The following is a 14224-nucleotide window of genomic DNA, read 5'->3' on the forward strand; positions in this document are numbered from 1 at the left end:
CTCTTAAAGAGGGAAAAAATGCCCTGACGGTCCTAGTGTGTTCACACACATCACTAACACATGTATATGGTAACAAATCCCCCCTGGAGTGATGCATTGAACAAGAGCTGGCACATGAGTAAAGGGAAGTGCCATGACCTGAGGACATGATTATTCCACAAAGGGGAGTAAGCCCAAAGCTTTGCGGAAAGCTTCAAGCTTCTCACGAGACAATGCCTTTGTGAAAATATCTGCAAGGTTGTCCTGTGTTGGCACATAAGCCAAGCTGATCTCTCCTGCTGAGAGCCTCTCCCTGACATAGTGGTAATGCACCTCAATGTGCTTTGTGCGAGCATGAAAAACTGGGTTCCTCGCAACTGCCAATGCGCTCTGACTGTCAGTGTAGATAGTGTTGGCAGTGTCCTGTCCAACACCCAAATCAGCCATAAGGCGTCTGAGCCATACACACTCAATCGTAGCTGTGAAGACTACCCTGTACTCAGCCTCACAACTCGAAGTGGCCACAATAGGCTGCTTCTTGCTCAACCATGAATACATGAACTGCCAAGCATGGAACAAAAACCACTTATGGACACTCGCGTGTCAAAACAACCAGCCCAATCTGAGTCCGAAAAAGCATGTAAGTCTGGCGGCAATGATCCCCCCTTGGGATAAAACAAGCCAAGATGTAAAGTGCCACTAAGGTAGCGGAAAATCCTCTTGACAGCCTACTAATGCTTAGACCTTGGGCTATGCATAAATCTGCTGACCTCTGAAACTGCAAATTGAATATCCGGCCTCATGTTGCATACATAAATGAGGCAGTCAACAGCAGTTTGGTAAAGAGTGACATCAACAGGATCGCCAGCATCATGTAGACTCAACTTCAAACCTGTTTCCATGGGAGTGGCAATAGGTTTGCAATCCTCAAGTCCAAACTTACATAGCAATGTCTCTATGTAGCTTTTTTGACACAAGGCAATACCACCATCACACTGTTTAAATTGTATACCCAAGTAATGATGCAACAGCTCCACATCTTTCATCTTAAAAGTAGCATTCAAATCAGCCTTAAATTCAACAATATGTCTCTCATTTGGTTCAATGATCAACAAATCATCGACATAAAGAACCACAATGAGAAGTACATCACCCTCACGCTTTACATACAATGTGCTTTCTGTTGGACTGTTGCGAAAGCCTCGTTTGACCAAATGAGTGTCAGTTTTCTCATACCAAGCACGAGGAGATTGCTTCAACCCATACATTCTTCTTACATCTGCACACTTTGTCGTCTTGTCCTTTTATGACAAAACTACGAGGCTGCGTTACATAAACTTCCTCAAATATGTCACCATTCAAGAAAGCAGTAACAATGTCTGATTGATGTACATCCCAACCAAAATAAGCTTCCAATGCACATAGAAAACGCACAATAGTCATACGACAAGTGGGAGCAAAGGTCTCTTCATAATCCATGCCTTTTTGCTGTGCATAACCCTTTGCAACAAGTCGAGCCTTATGGCGATCGATCTCACCATCCAGCTTGCGTTTCAACTTGTAAACCCACTTCGTACCAATGGCCTATTTTCCAGGAGGCAAATCACATAAAGTCTATGTGTCATTTTCTATAAGTGCATCATATTCAGATTGCATGGCTGCCATCCAATTTTTTGAATTATGTGCTTCGTCAAAAGACAGAGGCTCCTCGACATCATGTAAGCTAGACACAGTCAAAGCATAACAATTTGATGCATAAGATGCATGGCGAGAGCCTGAATGAGTACGACTAGACAAAGGTGCATTCAATTTACTATCACGCAAAGTGTGCACCAACCATTTTGGCATACCTCTAGCCTACTCATTTTCAGCCCTTTCCTCATCAAGTACATCATGTACACCTGCATCAGTAATAGGCTGATCTGTAACATTTTTAGAAACCCCCATAGGTTGTACATTTGCCTCATTGGAACTTACATTCGTATTTCCACCACTAAAAAAAGGCAACAAAGTGTCATAAATGTCCTGTGAGCTTACATTACTGTCTCTAGTACATGACAACAAGGGTTGGACAGAATCTTTCACAAACACTACATCCTGTGAAACCAGAATTGGTTTTTTTTGTGTATGATACAACCTGTAACCTTTGCTTTCAGCACTATAACCAACAAAAATACATTTGACAGCCTTATCATCCAATTTTCTACGTTGTGTTTGTGGCACCAAAGCATATGCCAAACAACCAAAAACATGCATGTGCTCAACAGAAGGCTTTCTACCATGCCATGCTTCATATGGAGTAATAGACTGCAAAGATTTAGTAGGACACCTGTTTAGTACATAAGTGGCACACATGATGGCCTCAAGCCAAAAAGAATGCGGCAAAGCTTGACTTTTGACCATACATCATGCCATTCCCGTAAGTGACCTATTTTTCCTCTCAGCAACACCATTTTACTGAGGTGTATAAGGCACTGTACATTGGTGTTTTATCGCACGACTAGCCAGAAATGCATTGAATTCATGAGACATATGCTCCCCCCTCGATCGGAATGGAGGGTGCCCATAGTACCTTTCGAGACATTTTCAGCCATATCCAAAAATTGTTTGAAGCACATAAAAACTTCGGACTTTGCTTTAAGCGAAAATACCCATGCATGCCTGGAGTAATCATCAATGAAAGTCACGAAGTAAAGGTAATTGCCCAAGGACGGAGTTTGCATGGGCCCACAAACATCACTATGCACAAGCTGCAACCTGCATGTGGCCTGAACTGAACCATCCTTTGGAAACTTAGAACGTTGCATCTTACCCAAAATACAGCCTTTACAAACATGTTTGACATGTGCTTCAAGAGGCGGCAAAGAAGCAACCATATAAGATTTCTGCAAATGTAGCAAACTGGCAATATTCAGATGATCAAAACGTGCATGCCAAAGTTTTGCATCTGAAATAGCCCTTGAATCTGCAACAGCGTTTGCAAAATTCTTTCCACACTTGTCATACAAAGTGAGCTTATACAGCCCACGGCACAAAAGCCCAGATGCAACAATTTCATCACCAAAACTGAGATCATGAACTGTACATCTGTCATTTACAAATTTGACTACAAGTCCAAGTCTAGCAAGTACGGATACAGACAAGAGATTCTTCTTGATCCCAGGTACATAAAGTGCATCAACAAGTGTGAAGGAACTGCCATTTGTAGCAGTAAGCACAATCTTTCCAACTCCTTGAACCGGATAAGAGGCATTGTTGACACAAGTGACTGAATTCCCATGAGGGACAGACTCGAGAGAGGTGAACAATTCACGATGTGAGGTAATGTGCTTTGTAGCACCACTGTTGAAATGAATCTGTAGCAACTAACAAGCATGAATCATGGACAACAGGATTGTAAGTGCACTCTACACTAAAAGCCCATTCTGCATCAACATCAGCAACACAGTTTCCTTTCACAGAAGACTCAACAATGGTTGCATTTGTAGTGGAACCAGCATTTGCAGTGGAACCACCCTCTTTCTTCTTAGCCTCTTTGGCCTTCAACTTAGGACATGACTTCATCAAGTCATCATTAGCTTTACAATAATGGCAACGCATCTTCTTTTTGCCCTTATCACCAGAATTTCCAGACGAATTGCTGCCAGCAGAAGCATTAGGAACAGAAGTTTTGCCACTCGCAGCAGAATCATAAGAAGTGGTTGCACTATTGTTACCATCCTTTCTTTGAGAAGCAATAAAAGCCTGTTTAACTGCACGCTGCCTAGTCCTGTTTTTTCTGGAAAGTGACTCTTGCAACAGCAATGTGCATAATGCATCAAACTTGACAACTTCAAGATTTCCTTGGGTCATCAGTCTCCAAGTACTAGCAAAAGTCTGGTAGGAATCTGGTAAGGCATTAAGAACAGTCTACACAAGGGAACTGTCTGAAATGACTTCACCTGCAGAAATAAGTTGCTCATTGATATCCTTGACACCAGCAAGGAAAGTGTCCATATCATCTTTCTCATGCATAATCTTAGACTCCAGCTCTTTACGCAACAAACCAATTTTAGCCTCATTGCGACTTGCATAAAGAACAGCCAAAATATCCCAAGCCTGTTTTGCAGATTTTGCTGAACGAATGTGAGGAACAATGGTGCGCTTCATAGATAACACAACCAATGCATGAGCCTGCGCATCCTTTACATCTCAGCGAGCTTTGTTCTACCGTAGGCAAAATAACTAGACCTGCAACATCCTCAACATTGCCTACATCCTTAGAACCAGGACGTACATCAATGCCCTGCACAATATTCCAGACGCCCTTTGACACAAGAACGTGTTGCATCATATAAGCCCACATAGGGTAATTGTCCCCATCCAACCTGTCCTCAACAGCAAACATCTTGAAGACATCTATGTTGTTGTCAGCCATGGTAAATGCTGCACATGATGTGAAAACTGCCCGAAAATAGGAGAAACGGAGCAGGAACAACACGTGCTATATATCACAAACCGTAGAAGACTGTAAGGCACCTGTTATGCAGAAAACGGCACTGACAGAAATTCTGCACAAAATGACAAAATAGCCTGTGTAGACCTGCCTGTAGTGGAAACGGAGGCCGAAATGAGTCCGAATAAAAAAATCTGAGCAGACTGAGCTCTACGAGCATATCCCAAATATTTGTCAACCTGCGAACGCTTGCCAAACCTCACTATAATTGGAGAAAGTGAGCAGGCGTGTGCTAGAGCAGCTGGCGACTAAGCCTGGGAGGACGTAACCTGCTCTGATACCTTTTGTTGGAATTAGGGTTGCAGAGAAACGCACACAGCTTGGAGAAGACGAAGGAAGCTCAAGGCACACAATAGAGAGTGTGTTACTTAATGTGCAATGGAAAGATTGATAGCCCTAGAGTGATGGGCGTATATATAATGCTCGTGGGAAAAACCTCCTAAAGAGGGAAAAAATGCCCTGGCGGTCCTAGTGTGTTCACACACATCACTACGACATGTATATGGTAACATTGGGTTCTAGAAGAACGATCTTTATCTTGGGGGGAAGGCGGTTATTAGCCAACCACGTATCATCAGTACACAAATTGTCAGGTTTTATTACTTTAAACACGTCTGGAAGGCTAGGAACGGTCGACTTTTTGAGAACCGCATTGAAACAGCAAGGTTTATGGAGATTATTCAAGAAAGCAAGGTAGCGATCGTTGCCATTGGGAAAAAGGAGAAATAGTGAAGTGTGGGGCAAGATGATGACTGCAACGTTGTCGGATATGCATAGGTAAGGATTTGTTGCTGGACTAGACAGGCCCTTCACCATTGTCGTGGGGTGGATCCCCTATTAGCAGATGTACAAATGTTTACTGGAAGACGTCATGGCTCGTCATGAGAATGACTAGTACTTGTAATTATTTTGGGTTTCTAATATAATACACTCACGTTCGTGATTTTTTCTAGAAAACAAAAGAATAGGCAAAGGTATGAGTAATCCTTGGGGCTTTCCATGTACACATTTTACATGCAGCAGATAATGCGAGTACACACAAATCGGCATACATCTAGTTGCATGTTAGTATAATAAACAAGTAAAAGGGTCACAATGGCTTTCTAAAACAATAAGAAAGTGACCAGTTGGTTGAGGAGTTCCAACTCAATGGAATTGAGAAGCTACTAGTCAACAGAACTGTAGAAGGCCTCGACAATATTCTAATGTCGATCTTGGAATCTACTCTTGAGTGAAAATCTTGGAAATGGCCCATGAGTAGCCAATTCTTCAAACCTCATACCAAGGGCATCTATCGAGGGCTAATTCACAAGGCTAATTGGTTCGCCCCTCTAAACAAACAATGAAAGAAACAATGGTCAGAAGCTTGATGGGTTGAGGTCACGAAAAACATTTGGAAATCACAGTGGCCTTATTTTATGAAGATATTTCTATGGAAGGTGTTGTGGGGGGCTTTTCCAACATGCGTTAAGATTCAGGCATGTGCTATTGGGCCCGATAGATGTTTAGGGTGCAGACTGGCTAGCAAAGACCTCACCCACTTGTTCATGGAATTCCCGACAATAAGAGGCCTGGCATGGAAGGTGTGCAAATGGATACAAAGAACGTGGAAGATTGGGTTTTTCAAGAAGTATATGTGCCTTGGTAAGAAACGGTTTCAAATTCCTACACTTCTAATATGTAGTCATATTGTCAAGTATTGTTTCTTCAGTAATATCTGGAAGGCCAGGAACTACCATGTTTTTTATAGTGACCTCTCTGTGGCTAGCTTCTTAGAAGTTGTACAAGAAAGTAAGGAGATAATATTATATGTGTTAGGTAAAAGGAAAAACTCGGATGATTGGCATAGGGAGACCCTTTCCATCCGGTTGAGCCTTGCTATGTAAAGGTCTAGTCTTTTGGTAACTGTAAGTTACGCGATACTTCTATTGTAACCATCAAGTCGAGCCTTGTTGTGTAAAGGTCTAGGCTTATGGTAATTGTAAGGTACTCGGTACTTCTATTGTAACCATCCGCCCCTCAAGGCTCGGTTGAGCTTGATGCTGATCTGTATTTTTCTTGGTGGCATTCTAATACAGTCACTCACAATTGTGAGTTTTGAAAAACAAAATCAATAAGAAAGTGATAAAATCATTAGGTTGAGTTTAACTGGAATCGGTTTCGGAAAAGGATTGCCTCAGCTTAGTCTTGAGCTGGTTGAAAATGGAGACCAGCCAATTGCAAACCATGGTAAAGGGAAGAAAAACTCGTGAAATATGTGAGAAAGTAATTAAAAGATCCTACAAATTTCAAAAAATTCTACTAGTATTTTGGCTTGCTTCTTTTTGCACGGAGGGAACTCGGACGGTAGCTGCTTAATAAAACTTAAAAGAGACTTTTCCGAACACTGGCTGGAATCAAGCTATAGAATGCAAGAAAGTCAAGCCATGTGAGGTTGTGAAATGAAAGGCAAAATAAACAAAAATAGGTAACATATATGTGCATGTGTGTATAATTTACTAGAATTATGCAAGGTGAAGCTTATTTTAGCATTCTAAAACAAAAGAATTCAAGAAAAGTAAAGACATATAGGATGTGAAATGAAAGGTGAAATAAAAAGATCCATTAATATTTTAAAAGCAAAATAACATTTAAGGTAAGTCTCAATCATCACTAAAAACATTGAAAGTATGCCTAACTCAACTCTCCTTTAAGGCTTCTTTTAGAGAGCCAAAAGAATTCCTCTCAAGGAAAAAGTGTGATTGAAATACCCTTGTGATCCATATATGGTGGCATATGAGTTCTTTGAAATGCCAATGATCACAAAGATGTCATCACGCACAACGAAAATCATCAAGATATGAGTAATCATAGGTGACATCAAATTTGTATGCATCATTTCATTACAAATACGGTCCAAATAGAAGAAAAATTCAAACCGCATCATGATAATAAGATCAAAATAAGTAACATGAGTGACTTAAATATTATTGACTACAGGATGCCTACAAAGTGCATTTGTAATAACATTGTCATGACAAGATTGATACTAAATCAAAGATTGCAAAGATTGAACAAATGCAAGACATTTGATGTGTCTCGGTCAAAAGATGGAGAATACTCACCTGATCATTTTAATAAGTAAATTAGAACCCATGATATAGTTTCAGTAATAGCCAGTAATCATTTGTTATAAGTACTCTACTTCTATTCATTTGGCTTCAATTTACAACTCTCAATCAGAATGAGATGACCATCTTGCATTAGAACAACACCTATTCCACTAGCATCAACAAACAAGTAGAAAGAAAGATGTAGATTTTTTTTGCAATGGATGGATATGTGCAAGTGTGAGTATGTGTTTAAGATTGTGAAGAACCTTTTGTTGATCTTCACCCCAATGAATCGTACTTTGCGTATTCAAGAAAATTGTGAGAATAAATGATGTGAGTAAGAAATCAATTACATATATAATAAAACTAGCAAAACCTACGAAATATCAAACTTTACGAATATTCCAAGGAGGATGCCAATCTCTAATAGTAGCAACCATGTTAGGATCACCTTAATGGCAGTAGCCAAGACTATGTGCCCAAAGTATAACTCCAAAGCATGTAGTTAATGGCATGCCAATGCTAGTCAATGATACCTCTGACTATCAATGGTCCACGAAGAATATGCCTTGGTCATTGACTTGAACCAAGGCTTCAAGATAAATTTTGCAAGGTGCAACAAATTCTCAATGGGTGGATAGGGTAAGGTTCTCATAGGCACTCTGTCGTCTTTTTATGATGTTGGAGAAGTGTCATAAGCTCATCGCAAAGCAAGTAAATGGATCTCAAGGAGAAGCCTCTCGAAGGTGACTGGTGCATCATGGGTGATTTCCACATGGTGGAAGCTTGAAAGGATAAGTTGTGGTTAGCTAGTCTACTAGCTAGTTCTGAAAAATCCAAATGGAAAGGACTCTGCAAGAAATGGGTGTTTCTTGATTTGTGGAACGCATATTCATGGAGTAGCTCTCCTGGATTGACATACACGAGCCTCCAATATGTCAACACGACGTTCTGTCTAGACAAGTGCTTCCCCCCTGTGTGCTACTTTGTGTCAATACCTCTAAGAGTATGTCAGATCACTTTTCCCTGAGGCGTCACATAGCTAGAGCTAGTAATGACGCTTGCTCCTTAGAGGGGAAGAAAAAGAAATTAGTCTCAGGGGATCATCTCTTTAAGGACTCTCTTTTCAAATCCCTAACCAAGATGGCTCTTTGCAAGCTAAGGTAGGATGTGGAAGCAACTAAACCTCAAGCATGGCCCTCCTCGGTGCGTAGAATCCAATTAGCGATAAAACATGAAAGGCCCAAAGTGAAAAAGGCTTGAGAGGTCGCAAACAAGGAGATGAAGGAAGAAGTAGAGGATCTCTCCAAAAGAAAGGAAGAAGGAAGAGATCTTGAGGAAGAGCACAAAAGATGGCTTGAGGCCAAAGCGCGTCTCGCTGATTTGCAAGTTGAGGAGATCAATAAGACCCGACTGCTAGCCAGAGAACTTGGCCTCAAACCTGAACCCGCCAACTAGGCTCATTTCTTCAGAGCTCTCATAGTCAAAAGAAGAAGGGACTCTATCACATCAATCACTGACAAGAGGGGGAACGAAGTAAGAGACCAGAATGCTATGGCCAAGCTCATGCTTGACCATCTCAATCAAATTATTGGTCAGCTAGAAGTCTCCGCTCAGGGGGTCAAGGAGGATAGAGCCCATCTGCTTAGTACCGTCAAATGCGCTATAATCCCTACTGAAGCAAAATCATGAGAGAGACCAATCTCTATCGATGAATGTTGGACTGCCTTGTAGGCAATGGGAAGGAAAAGTCCCCTGGGTGGGATGGACTCATTGCCAAATTCTTCAAAGAAATTTGGGAGGATCTCAAAATTGGAGGTTGTTGCTTGTGAAGGGGTGTGGTGTTGGTGGTAGATGCATTTTTCCCTATGGCCTTCATGGGCAACTCTACTTCAAAGGATGAGGGTGCTTGGCTCACCATAAGAGTGTGTTTGTGCTTCTTGGTCAAGTTTCATTGGCTCATCTGCTAGTGGCATCTTTGTGGTGGGTCTTCCGGCTTTAGGTGGATGTGTTTCGGGGCTAGGAGCATCCTGGTGGTAGAAGCGCCTTCTGGGTGGCACCCCAAGAGTTATCTTGGTGATGGGGACTAGGGGCCCCACCCTATCATAAATATTCGGATCTTCTTTCTGGATGCTCGGATATGATGTTTGTTGGTGGCAGAGGTAACATCATGGTGGCATTCCGAGGGTTTGGTATGTGATCCTACTCGGCTTTCTTTTTTGGTTAAGCTTAGCGGGGTTGGCCTCCCTTGTTAGGCTTGGACATTTTGTTTCTTGGTAAACCTAAGTTGTTTTTGATGGCAGATGCCATGGTTATTAATTTAGTTTTCACTCACAATATGTGAGTTTTGGTCGCCCAAAAAAAAAGTGCAGCTCTAGATGTGTTGAGGCTGTTTTGTATATTTCTTGGTGGCATTCTAATACAAGCATTCAAAATTGTGAGTTTTGCAGCACCATAAAAAATCCATTGCTCTCTACTAAAAATTTATAGGGAAATTTCAACATCCTTGAAAGCAGTTGTTTGGCGGATACTGAACTTGGCTAGGAAAGCGGTTTCTACATTCCCATTCTCGAGTCCCATGGGGGCATTAAACCATGGCATAAGCCAATAACTGCTCTTTCTTAAAGATGCTTGAACCAGTTTTCAAGCTTAGAAACTCCCACAACCACAAATCCATCTTCATCAACTACATCTACAGGAGTACCCTTTTGGTTTCTTTGAATCAATACAAATTTTCTTATGTAAAGCTTTTGTAGCTCCCCCAATGTTCTCAGTAGATTCATGGTGAATTTCTTGCGCTTGCTCTTGTACTAGCTAATTACTTTTATCAGTTGTCCCCCCATACTCATCTCCTTGCTTGTCCTCAAAACCCCCAATATATTGGGAATTGTAGCTCCCCCAATGTTCTCAGTAGATTCATGGTGAATTTCTTGCGCTTGCTCTTGTACTAGCTAATTACTTTTATCAGTTGTCCCCCCATACTCATCTCCTTGCTTGTCCTCAAAACCCCCAATATATTGGGAATTACACAAGAAGCGTCCTTGATTTGCATTCAGAGAATGATGAAAACATACCTAGTTGATGCTCAATAGGTAGCGATGAAGGACACTGAATCTCCATCACTGATATTTGCATAGAAACCATTAATTGAGTTTGCATCTAATTTCGTATCCCAGGCCTTAGATTCAACCTAGAAGAAAACATAGACCTTTTCTTCAGTGCATGGGAATAGGAGACAAGATAGGAGACATGACTTGATTATGGCATGGACGACAATTTCACCCCTTGCATCAATCTTACTAGGGGTCCTTGATTAGGGTTAACTATCTGTAAAGAAAGCATTGCACCTTATTTTTTATGCTAGTGCTTGGAAAGTTTTCATTTCTGACCATTCCATTCAGCAAGGCCTCATGCAGAGCCATGTGGTCTCCCCTAGAAGGTAAGGGAGAGTCATGAGCTCATCACAACAATTTTGGGATGACGAGTACAAAGAATAGAGTGATCCAACCACTAACACAGTTCTATAGTTTCCACTCATGTGATAAAACTTGTTATTTGTGTTTTCAACCACGCCTTGTTTTAAGTGTATCATTGTGTTTTTGGCTATCCACAACTATATTGCACACAAGCATGGGAGGAGATGGGATCTACAATGGGATGATCGAGATCGTAGATCTCGGCAAAGTAAACTCAAAAAAGGTGCAAACTTAGGTACTCGAGTTCACTTTGCCCCCCTTGCCTCCCCTCCCACCTCTAGACGATTTAACCCACAACCTAGGGAATGAAAGTGATACACCATAACCACATCACCCATGCATGGTGTTCATGGAATTCAAACATCTTTCTCAAGTTTTGACATGAAAATGTATTGCAACACAAGGGAAATAAACTCGGGCACCCGAGTTGCCCAAGTTTACTTCTCTGCTCGCGTTTAATTACACAACAATATCTACGACGTCTGCTTAATGTCAGGGCCCTAAATTGATGGGGGCCTTTGATCCCATCTCTCATGCCCGTGGAGATATAGCTGAGGGTTGGCTAGCCTTGTCCATATATGGCACGAGATGCGATTGAAGGGATAAAAAATTCATAGACAAGAAACGTGATTAAAGGGATCAACAATGCATACATGTCTTACAGGAGTCTCAAGGTCGTGTGGTTTTGAAAAAAAAGACTTGCAATTGAGTCACACACCACCTTTACAACTGGAACCATTGACCTGACGCCCACTTGGTTCTTTTATCTGACCAACAGGCTTCGCCATTGTCTTTTGTTTTGATTTTAGTTGTGTCAAGAAAGCTTTTGTCTTCATCTTTCAATGGTGTCTCGATAGTGACACTGGTTGTACTCGCTCTAGAAGTACCAGCCTTTGATTGTGTTGTCGTCTTCTTTGCTCTAGTGGTGACTATTGCCAAGTCATTCCCCTCTTCTGTAGTCTCCTAAATTGTTTCTCTACCCTCAGTTGTTTCCTGCTTAGTGGTTTGAGTACTCTCACGTCCTTTCCCCGAGACCTTCTTCTAGACCTTGTCTGCATCAACACGAGTTGGGATACAAGCTGCCCAATACAAGAACTGCTGGGCATACCATGCTTTAAACAAGTTCTGAGTTTTTACCTTGGTAGTCTGTTGGATGCTCTAACCAAGACATCCATCCCTGTTGGTTGAAAAACAATTGTGCAATCACAAGTAGTCTTGCTTGGTAGGCCTTGCTATAAAGGTATGCCAAGAATGAATGTAATAGACATGAGATATATCATGAAAAATTTAATAGTCATGAAATTGAAGTCGTTATAATGACGACGGACTAATTTAAAAATTATACACAATCTATAATTACATGATCACATTGATAAGAGGACATTAAAGTGCATCATAATTTAGGTGAGATAGCTAAAATAGAGTTTGGGGAGTGAGGGAGTATAAATAGATATAGTAGAGTGAAGAATTTTTGGATGTAATGTAGAAAAAATAACTTGTTGTAGTAAAAGTATTGACCAAGGCTCTAAAAATTGAGCTGCACTATTGACCTGCTAATCGTGTACGGACATCACTCATATGTCCAAAATAGAGGATGTTGCTGCAAGGTAATGAAATCCCACATATTGGACCTATAAAAAACAATGGTGATTGTGGGTAGAGGAGTGGATTGAACCTGCATCATTTGTGTCTAGGCAATGAGCCATGTACCTTGATCTAGTGCTGAAGTGGAAGCGAGGTCATCCACAAAAATTGTTGACTTGATGTCAATGCCCTCCCTAAGCCTTGGAGCCATTTCTTCTCGTTACACCAAGCTGTGCACGAAAAGCATTTATATAAAGAAGCCTCCAAAGGAAACTCAATCATCTTTATTCCCAACTTTGTCAAAAACCCTTTCGCATGCATTGTCAACTTTGTCAACTTTGATGGCCCCATTCTTCCTGCTCACCCTACCCCTTTGCTTTGCAAAAAATTAAGAAATGTGCAGGATGACAATTGAATGTAGCCTAAGCTTGGGATTATATACGTTCGCTTTAGCAAATTGTGGATCTAAAATAGAAAGTAGATTCTATCAATGTTTAGAAAAATGGGGACCCAGCCCCATCATTTTCTCTTATGAGATATGGTACATTCAATGTCTTCATGTATTGCTAAAAAGACAAGGGTATCACCTTTAGGCTTAGTTAAATATATCTGCATAGCAGTAATGAGTGCAACATCTAGATAGTCACTCTTTGGTTGCTTTTCATATAGAATCTCGATAGAAAACATTCTTCTTGGAATAGTGAAAATGTTATAAGTATCCAAAAATCTTATCATCATCGTAGGTAGTAGAGGTGACTATCAGACACAAATCTTTTCACCGTCTTACTAAGTCCTTCAGCAACCCAAAGAGGACATCAATGCGTATTGTTCTTTCTGGCACTTTATCAAGCATAATGACAAAATACAATGAGAGTTGGCTATCCACAAGCACTTCTGTCAAAAGTATTCCATTTATCATATACTTGATTATCATCTCAGGCCCTCCTCAATAAACATTCAACGGCTGAAGTTTCTCTAGTTTATGCCCTTTTGAAAAGCTACTTGGGTTATTATCATATTGATCTAATCTCTGCATTTAGCATAGTTATCCTTGCTAGCATATCCATTGTATCTATCCTTGCAATCATCATGTTCTCTCTAAGTCCTTCGATCACCATCCCTACGGCTAATGATCCCTGATTCATCCTCTATCATGATCCCTTCTGATCCAGTCTCTACGTTTAGCATAGTTATTGTTTCCAACATATCCATTGTATCTATCCTTGCAATCATCATGCTCTCTGTAAGTCCTTCGATCACCATCCCTACGGCTAACGATCCTTGATTCATCCTCTCTATCATGGTCTCTTTGTCTTTCATATCTTCTCTCATGTCGATCATGTTAACGGTAATCTTCCTCATCGTGTCGATCATGTCTACAATGATGTCCATAAACATTCATGCTATGAATTTTGCCATCATGTCAACTATCACGCTCAATTCTCCTACCATGTCTACCATCACCATTGCTTCTCGTTGTTTCTCTACCTTCAACTTAGCCGCATGCTCAAGATCCTTTTGTATATCTTTGATTCTCCTTCTATCATCACGGGCAGAAAGCCAAGGGAAGGATTTGGGTGCTTACTTTTGTGTTTCTC

The sequence above is a fragment of the Adiantum capillus-veneris genome, chromosome 29, assembly GCF_014529385.1.
Source record: "Adiantum capillus-veneris isolate H3 chromosome 29, ASM1452938v2, whole genome shotgun sequence".
Lineage (NCBI taxonomy): Eukaryota > Viridiplantae > Streptophyta > Polypodiopsida > Polypodiales > Pteridaceae > Adiantum > Adiantum capillus-veneris.